We start from the raw sequence: 10,283 nt of genomic DNA, 5'->3' as shown, positions 1-10,283 counted from the left end.
CTGGCCTTGATTTGAATGTGACGTGTTCTAAAGCCCGATAGGGAAGCCATTTCTTTCTTTTTTTTTTTTAACCCTTACCTTCCGTCTTGGAGTCAATACTGTGTATTGGCTCCAAGTCAGACGAGTGGTAAGGGCTAGGCAATGGGGGTCAAGTGACTTGCCCAGGGTCACACAGCTAGGAAGGGAAGCCATTTCTTGAGGGCCATAGTTTCTTTACTTTCCTGTGTCTAGACTAGAGGGTCAGAGATCAAAAAAGATGAAAGAATGCTTATCAGAAATCAGCAGACTTCTCTGTCATTAATGGGAAGTCAATAAAGAGCTGCCTCAGTACCCCTCCTCAGGGGTCTGCTGCTCTCCTCTCTTCTGATGGCATCTCAGGAGCCCCATCCTTTTGTTTAGTACCAGCAGCTGCCCTTTCCCCTTGTACAGGAAGCCTGGGATCTTTAACTTAACTCATCTTTCTGTTCAATCAATCATTTAAGAACTGGGAAATGGTAATACAGATAAAAAGTTGAAATGCTCTTCACTTTTTTGAAACCAGTCTGATTTGTTGCTCCTCAGAGCCTTTTCTTGTTTTTACTGTATAGCCCTTTATTCTTTTTTTTATTTTTTTAATCTCAAAGAACACTTGGTTCTCCCTGATGACTTAGAGAAGAAAGATCTTTCCCAGCCTCTACATCCTCTTCTAGGAGGATGGCTTTGAGGGCAATTGTAATCCCTTGACCATGACAAAAACAAACATGCCTTCTTTTCAGGATACCAAAATATTTTCCTCAGCCCTCCATCCTTGTTGGAAATAAAATTCTCACTCTCTGGTCCTTCCTCTTGTTGGAAGGCATTGCAATGGATCCATCAACTTGAAAGAAAGATTGCTATTGGCCTTGCCTGCTCACCTGGAAGCTGCTCAGCAAAATATTATAAGGGTCTTCTAGCATTCCTTCCAGGAAGAACTTGCTTACCTTGTTTTGGACAAGCATCTAATTGCCTTACAAACAATAGGCATTTAATAAATGTGTCTTGAATTCTCCAATTTCAATTAGGAAGCTGCTAACTGACAATCGTCTCTTCCTCCTGATAAAGCTCAGCCATCCATCATTCCATATTCCATCAAATGGGAATTTGACAACATAGTCTCTCCTCTTTGGAACCTCAATTTCATCTGTAAAATGGGTTTTGGAGGGGGAAGATTGACCTGAGTCATTTCCAAAGCTCCTATCTCTAAAGCTCTGATCATCCTACTCTGGGATTGAATCCCCACTCTGCTATTTACTAGCAACATCTTCCCCTTCTAGGCTTCAGTCTCCTCAAGCGTAAAATGCAGCCGTGATTGATCCTTAGAGTTTCTCTCAACTGTTTCCTACAAGCTATAAACCCACATCTCTTCCTGCTCTTCAAAGCCCCAGGAGCCTCTGGGGCCTCTTCCAGGCCCATCTACTCCTTTACTGGAGGACTTGGCAGTGGATGGCTGTGTGCATCTGAGTCTGGCCTTCCACCTTGCAGAATAATAGTTGCCCATCTATAATGTTTTAAGGTTCAGGTTCACAAGGACATTTTATATACTTTTAAAATTGTATCTTTATAATCCTATGAAGTGGGCGGTACATCTATCCTCTACGTGTTCTAGGCTCAAAGAGATGAAGTGATTTGCTAGTAGTGTCAACAGCTGGAAGAATTCAAACCCCACTCAGGCTACCTCCAAGACAGACCTTAACCACACAATCAGTGTTGCTGCCAAGACTGTCATGTTTGCAGTTCCTGTGGCATAGTGCCCGCAGAGGAGTGGGTATTGACTTGGGTTTGCTACTGGCCCTCTCCCTCCAGAGTTCTTGGAGCTCTGGGGTGTTGAGCAGGGCTGATGATGCTACTTTAGGGTTTGGTACTGTAAGGATAATTTTAGGGTCGTGACCTAAACTGTTAATTTTTGGTTGCCGGGGGATATCCCCCCCAAAAATACCCAAGTCAGCTGGAAATTTATGGTGATTTTAGTTAATATAGAGGAAAGAAATTAAGGAGAAGGGAGAGGGGAAAAGTGTGGGATTTTTTTCCCTCCTGGCCTGTGCCAGGGGGAGTTCAAATTAGTCGCTTTTAAGAGGATAGTGTTGGAAGGTAAAGGAGAAAGGAATCAGCCTAAACTCCAAGAGGGCTTAGCTAAGATAACTGAACCTGAACTAGCTACTCAGCTTCTCCCAGTATAGTATCAAGGGAAAACTCATTGCCAAACTGGACAATAGCTGCCACCATGCCAAGATACTGGAATGCCTAGCTGCCAGCCAGAGCCACCTCTCTGGAAAAAGAGCCGAGAGAGGAAGTGATGCCAAGTATATAGACGGTTTTACATCACTTTCCTGTGTCTCATCTGTACCAATGGTAGCTTAAGCTTGACTTAGGACAGCCCAGGGGTCTGTGAGCTGTTTCTGATTTGTCATTTGCTAGCACATGTCTATCAAAGGCCATCCTCCTAAATACTTAATCCTTAAGTATGGGTGTAGACATTTCTGATTTTGTTAGACTAAGTAGGGTGGAAAAATCTAAAGTTCACAAGACATTCTTGATTTTGTTAGACTAAGTAGGGTGGAGTAATTTAAAGTTCACAGTACTCTGGTAGTCTGCCCCAGGAAAGGGCCAAAGAGTGTTGGGTTTGTGGCACTTGAGCTTTCCGAAAGGTTGCCCCTGGGGATGCTTGAACCCAAACTGGATGTCCAAGGTCCCTTCCTTTGGCATAGTCATACTGATCCTCCAGAAGCTCATAAGAAATGTGCCCATCATTTTTTCTAACTACCCTCAGCAGCTCCAAGTCTGAGCCTGCCATGCTCTGCCTTGCCCCCACCACCAATGGCAATGGCCAGACCACATCCTAGACACCATTCTTGTGATTCTCATAATGGGAGAGATCTTGATGATAACTACAATAAATTACTAAACACATCAATGGTCACTGAAGAACTGAAAATGGAATTACTGTCACCTAGAGGGCAATGGAAAGGTACATGATAGGATAGGAAAAGACCAAAACATTTCAAACAAGGATGCCCCTCACAGAAAGGGATGAGCTTGAAAGAAGTTGGGCTGTGTGATGAGAGTGATGGATAGCTGAGGTCTAGCTCATGGACTCTGCTGGAATTCCTATGATATCAGGAGGAATATAGGATGGTCATGAGTGCATTGGGTGGACCCTTCTGGGGGTCTCAGGTTCAGGTCTTAGTTAATGGTCATTTATTAAGTATCTGCTGTGCTGGGGATACCAAGGAAAGCAAAAAACAGTTTTGTTCTCAAGCTCGGTCTAATGGAGGAGATTATATTTAAACTACAATGTACAAACTAAGCTATTATATATGTGGAAAATTAGAATCCCAGAAGGAAATCTCCAAAGAAAGACTGCAAAAGGAAGCTAGGGAAGCCTCGAGATGAGCAGAGGGACAACCAAGGGGAAGATACAGAGCTGAGAGATGGAGAGTTGGGTCTGAGTTAAAGCAAGGGGTCCACAGTCCCTGGATTGAAGGGTACAGAGACAGAGGGAGTAAGGGGTAAGAAAGCTGGAAAAGTAGATGGGGGGAGCTTATAAAGACTTTTAAAAGGAGATGTTATTTGATTTTGGAAAGCAAAGGGAGCCACCAGAGTTCACTGAATTGGGGATGGGGGTGAAGGTGATGTGGTCAGTCTTGCTCTCTAGGAAAATCAATTTGATAGTGTGCAGATGGAAAATTTGCCACACCTGAGCTACATTCCCAGCATCCTTTTAAGTTACATCCTCATTTTACTTAATGATGCTTGGGAGATAAATTTGGCTGAGACCCACTGCAGGGCTCTTTTTTGGGAGCTTGTACTTTTGGTAAAGTGTATCAGGTGTAAGTCTATGGCTCTCTTTGCTCTGCTCACTTGACTGAAAGAACCTTTTTTTTTCTTTTCCCTCTCTTTTGATTTATTATTAAAATCCTATATATTTTTAAATACTAAGAGTATTTATTCATTTTTACTTCTACAATAGCCCAGTAAGAGATTTGCATGAATGGGGAAAGACTTGAAGCAGAGATCCACCAGAAAGCTACTGTAATAGTAGCAGGCTTGAAGTGACGGGGGTCTGCACCAGAGTGATGACATTGTTAGAGGAGAGAAGGGATATATGATCGTTAACATTTATATAGTACTTTGGGCTATTTTTCCTGGCAACATCTGTAGAAGATAAGTGCTATTAGTATCCTCATTTTACAGATAAGGAAACAGAGGTGGTAATTTGCCCAGGGTCATACAGCTAGTGAGTGAAGTAGAATTTGAATTCAGGACTTCCTGACTCCACACCCAGGGCTCTATCCACTCTACCACCTAGCCTTGCAACTAATTGGATATTAGAGGTGGAGGATGAGAGAGAAGTTGAGAAGGGCACCAAGGTTGTGAGGTTGGGGGAGTGGAAGGGCAGATGGCAGAAGGATAGAAGGACAAATGATGGCAGAAGAGGAGTTAGGAATGGGGGAAGGTTTTGGACAAAAGAATTCTGCTTTGTAGCTGTTGAGCTCGAAGTGACTGAGGCATCTAGTCTAAGATGTCCAGCAGGCAGTCAGAGATACAAGACTGAAGCTCAGGAGAGTTAAGGGTTGGACAAAAGGAAAGAGACCAGAATTCCATAGGATGGACAAACACCAGTTTGCAGGGTCAAAATCTGTATTATTCACCCGAATATTCAAGGATAGCCCCCATTTCTATGGCTCTCCATGTTGCGAGTGCTTCTGTTCCAGTAATGCTATGAGGCACCTGACAGAGATCTCATTTATAAAACGAGGAAACAGACTTAGCAAGGTGGATGTCCAGGGGCATCCAACCTGGAATTGTTGGACCTGGAACTTAAACTCAGAATTCTGATTCCGGTTTTCTTGCCACACATCATGAGAGTCACAACCTTCCCATGCTGGGTTGTCTCCTCAAGTACCCCACAGTTCTCTGCTGGGTTAGTGAGTGTGCAGGAAAAGGGCTTGCCTGGTGCTGGGGTTAAAAATACAAAGCGTGAAACAATCTTCGCTCTCAGGGAGCTCGTATTCGAGGTAGAAACAAGTACATCCTATACAAGCGCATACAGGGTAAATGACAGGTAGCGGATGAGGGGAAGGATGCTAGCACTTGGGAGGAGGAGGTGATCGGAGAAGAGTTCATGGGGAATGTGATGGTTAAGCTATACAGTGTAAAGGAGTCTATGAGGTGGAGGTGAGGAGAGAGTTTATTCCAGGCATGAGGTAAAAAGCAGGAAATGTGTGTGAGGAGCAAAGAGAAGACCATTTTAGCTGAAAGCATGGGAACTTGAAACTGGAAAGGGGTTGGGGCCAGGCTGTGGGAGGGATTTAAAAGCTTTTTAACAGTTCGAATCTGGTCTCAGACACTTCTGGCTGTGTGACCCTGGGCAAGTCACTTAATCCCGATCATCCAGCCCTTCCAGCTTTTCTGTCTTGGATTTGACACTGACAGAAGGTAAGGGTTATTTAAAAAATAAATAATGTTTAAAAAGCTAAACAGAGGAGTTTTGTATTTTAGCCTCAAGAGTCACTGGAAATTAACCTTAGGAGAGAGGCAATCCCTAGTAGGAAAATCACCTAGGAAGAAGATTGGAGGCAGAGAGACCAATAATATTAAGATACTAATAGGTGCCCTGCTTAGAGAGAGTTCAGCCCTCGTCCTCTGGGCTCCCTGGGACCCAAGGGCCACTCTCCAAATAGCAGTTTATAGATTAGTTCCTGTAGCTGTTGAAAAGATGGTCTCTTGAGCAGCATGAATGGATATTTCAGCCTAATTGGGCCAGCCAAGATGGCTTGATTAATGAGCCACTGGGGTAAGCAGTGCCTGGGCAAACTAAGGAGATGGCAAGCCAACAGGACAGGGGTGGGTGGAGAGGAATGTCAAGCTCACGAATGGATGAGAAGCATTGGAATGTGGTGGGATGGGCACTCTTTGGACCTAGGTCCTTCAAGCCAATGCTTAGAATTAGAGCTGTTCAGGGGGCAGCTGGGTGGCTCAGTGGATTGAGAGCCAGGTCTAGAGACAGGAGGTCCTAGGTTCAAATCTGGCCTCAGACACTTCCCAGCTGTGTGACCCTGGGCAAGTCACTTGACCCCCATTGCCTACCCTTACCACTCTTCTGCCTTGGAGCCAATACACAGTATTGACTCCAAGACGGAAGGTGAGGGTTTAAAAAAAAAAACAACAGAATTAGAGCTGTCCAGAGGAGATGTGGGATACCAGAAGGGAAGGAGTTCCCAGCAAGCAGAGACTAGATGATTGTTTATAGGGGAGGCCATGGAGGGAATTAATATTCAAGTCATGTTTGGTTAACTCTTGGATTTTTATAGACAGGAAATGGGGCTTCAAAGATAAAATTTGACTGACCCAAGATTCTATTCTTAAATGGTGGCTCAAATTCTTTACAGCGCTTTCCTTGTTCTCCAGCTCCTTGAGTTGAGGAGATGAGTATTATTTTTCTTCTTTTATGGGTTAGGAAGATCGGTTTGGCAAAGGGAAGGGATTTATCTGATTTGGATCCAGATCTCGGTCTTCTGATTCTGGGTCAATTGATAAAGATTTATTTGTCATCGATGATGTGCCAGGCTTTGAGCTAAGTGCTAGGGTTCCAAAGTGGGACAAAAGACAATCCCTGCCCCAATCCGTGGACATCTATTAGATTTAGATTATACCGGCTTTCTTAGATTGATCTTCGTGTTACTTTCCTTTGATTTCATTTCTCTGAGGAATACAAGCTCTTGATCACCGTCACACACAGCTCTGCCCCCCAAGGAAGGGGCTTTGTTGATTGCTGTTATAAAGACTGTGAGTCCCACCTACACTATAACAGGGTTGTCATTTCCCTTCACTTGGGCAGTCCTAGGTTGATTTCCCCGCCTAAGAGCTAGATATAATGCTTTCAGGTCTATAGATATTGATGGGCAGTGAGGTAGCACAGTGGATAGAGCATCAGGCCTGGAGTTGGGAGGATCTGGGTTCAAATCTAGCCCCAGACCAATGGCCTGGCTTTTGCTGCTCTACTGTCTTAGAATTGACACTAAGGAGGCAGCTAGGCGGCTCAGTGGATAGAGGAAGGTCCTGGGTTCAAATTGGGCCTCAGATACTTCCTAGCTATGTGACAGTGGACAAGTCACTTAAGCCTAAATGCCTAGCCCTAACTGCTCTTCTGCCTTGGAACCCCTACTTAGTACTGATTCTTTTAAATTTTTATCTTTCTTTTATTCCAATATCAAATTTACACATACATTTTCCAAAGATACATGATTCATGTTATCTCCCTCCTCCCAGAGTTGACAAGCAATTCCACTGGGTTATACATGTATTACTTAGTATTGATTCTAAGACAGAAGATAAAAGTAAAAAACAAACAAACAAACAAACTGATACTAAGACAGAAGGTAAGTGTTGTAAAGGGGGAGGAAAAGCTATGTATGTTGCTTCATTTGATCCTCACAACTCTGGGAGGTAGTTGTGATTATGATCAACCCCCACCCAATCCCCCTCTCACCCCATTTTACAGATGAGGGATCTGAGACAGGGAGAAGTTACGTGACTTTGCATGAGGAGAGGATTTATGGAGTGCTGCCTATGTTCCATCCACTTTACAGATATCATTGCAAATATTACCCCATTGGATCCTCATAACCACTCTTCAAAGAAGATGGTTATTATTCCCACTTTACAGTTGAGGAAACTGAGGCAAACTGAGGTTACCTTGCCCAGGGTCACCCAGTTAATAACTGGGGTAGTTTTGACTGAGCCATTTGGTTGCTTACCCTACTTTAACAGCTAAGGCATCGTCATGGAGATTGTTATGGTAATGCCTCCATGTTCCTCCTAGGGAAGGATCCCCCAAAGGCCCCAGACAGATGTTTCTATCCAACCCCCACCCCAAGCCATTTTTCCATCTGAATTCTCAAGTATCTTTCTGAAGGACAGAGTTGGGGACTAGAGAAGTTTTTTTTTTGTTGTTGTTGTTGGAAATTAACCCCAAATTTAGTACCTGCTGCTATGGTAATAATTTTCTTTTCTTTTCTAAAATTTAGGAAACTGAAGCAGGTAGAAATTTGTTTATCTCTGCAAGGAGTATTATATTTTTTATGAGGTTTATTAAAGATTAAGGATTAAAGAAAATACAGAATAAGAAAGCAAATACCTAGGCCAGAGAGGCCTAGACAAGATAACCTCACATCATGAAAGAGACGTGTCTGCTCCAAAATGGAAGTCGAAAAGAGAGCGAGCCTATTCACAACCAGGTTTAAATACCCCATCTGCTCTCGGCCCAGGTGAGAATTCAGGGTAATTAGAGGGCATTCTGGGGAAGTGGAGCAAAGATTTCTGGGGATTGAAGTCCTGGATTCAAGTCTATTTTTACATTCTTTTCTTTTCTTTTCTTTTCTTTCTTTCCTTCTTTCTTTTCTTTTCTTTCTTTCTTTCTTTTCTTTTCTTTCTTTTCTTTCTTTCTTTCTTTCTTTCTTTCTTTCTTTCTTTCTTTCTTTCTTTCCTTCTTTCCTTCTTTCTTTCTTTCTTTCTTTCTTTCTTTCTTTCTTTCTTTCTTTCTTTCTTTCTTTCTTTCTTTCTTTCTTTCTTTCTTTCTTTCTTTCTTTCTTTCTTTCTTTCTTTCTTTCTTTCTTTCTTTCTTTCTTTCTTTCTTTCTTTCTTTCTCTCTTTTCTTCCTTTCTTCCTTTCTTCCTTTCTCTCTTTCTCTCTCCCTCTCTCTTGCTCATTCTCTCTTTCTTATTTTTTTTAAAAACAAACCTTTACTTTCTGTCTTAGAATTAATATGGTGTATTGGTTCTAAGGTAGGAGAGCAATAAGTGCTAGGCATTGGGGATTAAGTGACTTGCCCAGGATCACATAGCTAGGAAGTATCTGAGGCTACATTTGAACCCAGGACCTCCTGTCTCTAGGCCTGGTGTTCTATCCACTGAGCCACCCAGCTGCCCCTGATAATGGTTTTTACAAAGCCAGAGACAAAACTTGGGACTGACCTTCTTGGCCACGAAAGCCCTTTCTTTCTTCTGTGGAATGGCAGGAATTCTACTACTTCACTCCCTTCTGACTGGGTCTATGCCTCCCATCTCAGACAAAACTCTACTCCCCCTCATTACTCTCCCACACATTACTCCCCATATCCCATCATGATTGTCTATGCTGGAAGGGTCAGTGAAGAGCTCTGATGAGAGAAACTGAGCCAGGGGAAGGGTAGAGTTCCAGGGTTGTTCTGCCTAGTACTCTTCTCCCCGTGTTTTCCCATCTCTAGTCTCTGCCCAGCCTTGTTCTTTCCTACCCATCTCTAGGTCAATGGGTCAGTCATCAAGCATCAAATGCTTACTCTGTGCCAGATGCTACATTTAGCACTAGGGATCCAGAATAAGGAAAGGACAGTCCCTGACCTCTAGCCTTTTTTTTGTTATTGTTGTTATGAGCTTTTTAACTTAATTTAATTTTTTATCGTTCAGTGGGGAAGGGGCGAAGAAGGAAGGAGAGAAAATAAAAGCTTGTTAGAAAAAAATTCTGCAATATTTCACAAGGAAAAAATTCAGGGCCTACACAAAAAGTATCTGTTGTAGCTATTGCCATGATAAAAACCATAAAATAAAAGCTGAAGCTCAGAACCTTAACCTCCCCACATCTTTCAAGCAAGGAAGAAGAATGACAGATTTCCACAGCACTTTGAGGTTGATGAAACATTTTCTTCCCAGCCCGTTGTGTGGTGGGCACTGCCAATGATTCCTTTTTTTTGTTTGTTTGTTTAAATGAGGGAACAAAACTTTGGAGAAGTGGATTTGGTGACTCATCCATGGCTGTCTGGCTAAGCAACAGCAGAGCTGGGATTTGACCGCGTGTTTCCTGACTCCAGGTCCAGGGTAGGTTTACTACCCACCACTGTTTCTTAGAGGCTTCAGTGTGCATTTAAACTCAATCTCGGGTTGAGGGGGCAACAGTAACTAGGTGTCCCAGTGGTTAGAACAGCAGGTCTGGAGTTGGGCGGCCCTGGATTCAAATTGAGCTCCAGAGATTTCCCAGCTCGGTGACATGCTTGGGGAGTCACTTAACCCCATTTACCTAGCCCTTGCCTTTCAGTCTTAGAGTTGTTACTAAATCAGAAAGTAAAGATTTAAAAGAAAATAAACACAAGCTCAACCTCAACCTGGAGGCCATGAATTTGGTGATGGTAGGGTTTTTTTTTTCTTTTGACAACTGTATTTCATTCTTATTAAAACTTTATATATTTTAAATTATGTATTGAAAGGATGTATTTTAAGCATTTAAAAGAATTA

The sequence above is a fragment of the Monodelphis domestica genome, chromosome 4 (genome assembly GCF_027887165.1).
Source record: "Monodelphis domestica isolate mMonDom1 chromosome 4, mMonDom1.pri, whole genome shotgun sequence".
Classification (NCBI taxonomy): Eukaryota; Metazoa; Chordata; class Mammalia; order Didelphimorphia; family Didelphidae; genus Monodelphis; species Monodelphis domestica.
This window is presented reverse-complemented; position numbering follows the sequence as displayed.